Here is a 2,872-nt window from a genome sequence, read left to right on the forward strand (position 1 = left end):
ATAAATAAATAAAATATTTTTAAAATTACTTAAATTACTGATTTATTTGTGTGTGTGTAGGTGGGGGGATACACATGTGCGACCATCAGAAAACAACTTCTGAGAGTCAGCTCTCTCCTTCCACCACGTGGGTCTTGGAGCTCAAACTCAGGCTGTCACTTTGACAGCAGGTGTCACTGCTCACGGAGCCATCTCTCTGGCCTCTGCTTCAATCTCTGGAGTCCTGGGATGGCAGCTGCTAACCACTGATTCTGCAGCTACATTTTTTTTGAAAATCGAGAGTGACCCGGTCCAGGCCTTTCTCCGTGGTGGTGGTCAGCAGGCCACTGAGAGGACCAAGTCAGCTGTGTCCCGCCTTCCAGTGTTCCGGAAGTGAACAGCACAATGACATGTCAAAGAGGCAAATGGGTGGGAGAATTTGGAAGATGGAGAACTTGACCTCCACCTATGAGGCTTAAAAATATGGTAATGCAATTAGCATCCTCGACAGCCTAATGAAGTCGTTCTAAAATGCTGATAAAATACTACTGAAGGAAAATGCTTAAGAGCCTCTTCAAACTCCCCAAATATGAAGTGTGTCCTTACGGAAAAAACGGCAATCTAGCCTCCTTTCTTCAAGGCTCCCGATTAATTAGGGGCCTATTTAGTACATGAATGAGGAAACAAATGAACTCTTGGATTGAAAGCATTGAAACCAATTTTTTAATCATTTTTTTTTCTTTTTACAATTACATTCCTATCATAAACGTCTTCATTAGCCATCCCCACCAGCAGGCTTTGTATTAGGGGAACACTACCACCCTGGGCTTCTGACGAGGCTGCCCTTCCCTCCCTCCAGAGAGGTTCTCCTAACAAAAGCCCTTTCTCTTTTTCCTAAGGCTCAGCTTGGGAGCTGGTCAGGACAGCCTCACCTCCTCACCTGCCCTCAGGAGCCTGAATGTGCCACGAATCCCCTCTGGAACAGAGAGGCCGGTCGGGTGGCTTGGGAAAAGCTGCATCTGGCTCCTCGGGGACCATTCTTTTGTTCAGCCATTTGTGATGAGAAATCAGAGACTAGGGAGATGGCTCAGTTGGCAAAGTGCTTACCTTGTAAGTACAAGGATCTGAGCTCAAGCCTCAGATACCATGTTTTTTTTTTTTTTTTTTTTTTCCTAAAGCCAGGTGTGGCAGCACATGTTTGAAATCCCAGTGCAGGGGAGGTTGAGACAGGAGGATCCTGGGGCTCACTGGCCAGCCAACTTAGTTTACTTGGTGAGGTCCAGGCTAATAAGAACCTTTTTTTTTTTAAAGTGGGGTCTGGAGAGATTGCTCAGTTGTTAGGAGCACTGGCTGCTCTTGCAGAGGATCCAGGTTCGGTTCCCAGCACCCACATGGCAAACAAGCATCCATGACTCCAGTTCCAGGGAATCCAGCACCTTCTTCTGGCCTTCATGGGTATTGCACGCACATGGTACACATACATTCACATAGACAAAACACTCATACACATCAAGTAAAAGTTTAAAAGGTGAATGGTGCCTGAGGAGCACCAGAGGTTGTTCTCTAGCCTCCACACACACACACAAATACACCAAAAAATAAAAGTAATAAATGATAAACAAACAAAAGAATGAAAATACATAATCTAAAAGAAGGAAAGAGCCGGGCGTGGTGGTGCATGCCTTTAGTCCCAGCACTCAGGAGGCAGAGGCAGGCAGATCTCTGTGAGTTCAAGGCCAGCCTGGTCTACATAGTGAGTTCCAAGACAGCTGGGGCTACAGGGAGACCCTGTCTCAAAAAGACCAAAAAAAAAAAAAAAGAAAGGAAGGAAGGAAGGAAGATGGTGGAGAGGTAGCAGTGCATGCCTGAAGCCTAATGGCCTCCCTTCCTCCCAGTCCCTGACATGGAATCTGGGGATGCACCAATAAGGGACGATTTTATTCCCTCAGCTCCCACAGCTTGCAGCCTGGGGCCAATTGTCTGGATATTTGCAGAATACTTTGGTGGTTTCTGCTCCTGATCTGGTTTCTGTATCAACATTTCCTCTAGACAGCTCAGTGATATCAAAGGTGTGGTGAATTCTGGGAATGGAAACACAGATGCTAAACTGAGTGTGGCTGGCTCCCTAACCTGTCCTCACCTCTCCTCTTGCATCTAGAATTTGAGGATGTGCCCGTGTGTGACTAACACGTCATACTGTGGCCACCAGATTGTCCCCCATGAGCCGTGTCTCCTGTAGTTCCTATCTGTGTGCGGTCCCCTCCCCTGGACTCTAGGAAGGACTATGTCTCACCAGAAGGACATGACTACCTTAAGAGTGTCATGATGCCTGGCTAGGACGCTCTCCCTCTTGCTGGCTCTGACAAAGCGCTTAACCCGCTCTGAGCTGCTGATGAGGGGGCTGTCTGGCCAGGAGCAGAGGGGGGCCTCCAGTTGACAGCCAGCAGGAAACAGGGTCAATAGTCCAAACAGTCTCCAGCTTGACAACTCACAAAGAACTGAGTGATGCCACCTGGGTGAGTGTGGAGATGACGCTTTCCTTCAGATAACTGACAGTGAGTGTGGAGATGACGCTTTCCTTCAGATAACTGACAGTGAGTGTGGAGATGACGCTTTCCTTCAGATAACTGACAGCTCTGGCCTTGATGGTGGTGGCTTCATGAGGCTCTGAGCTGGATGACCTGGCCAGGTAGTGCCTGGACTCCTGAGCCCCAGAGGCTGTGGGCCAACAGGTATTGTTTCTTTTTTATTTTTTTGGTCTTTTTGAGACAGGGTCTCCCCGTAGCCCCAGCTGTCCTGGAACTCACTATGTAGACCAGGCTGGCCTTGATCTCACAGAGATCCACCTGTCTCTGCCTCCCGAGTGCTGGGATTAAAGGCGTGCGCCACCATG

The sequence above is a fragment of the Nannospalax galili genome, unplaced genomic scaffold (assembly GCF_000622305.1).
Source record: "Nannospalax galili isolate Female #2095 unplaced genomic scaffold, S.galili_v1.0 scaffold1684, whole genome shotgun sequence".
Classification (NCBI taxonomy): Eukaryota; Metazoa; Chordata; class Mammalia; order Rodentia; family Spalacidae; genus Nannospalax; species Nannospalax galili.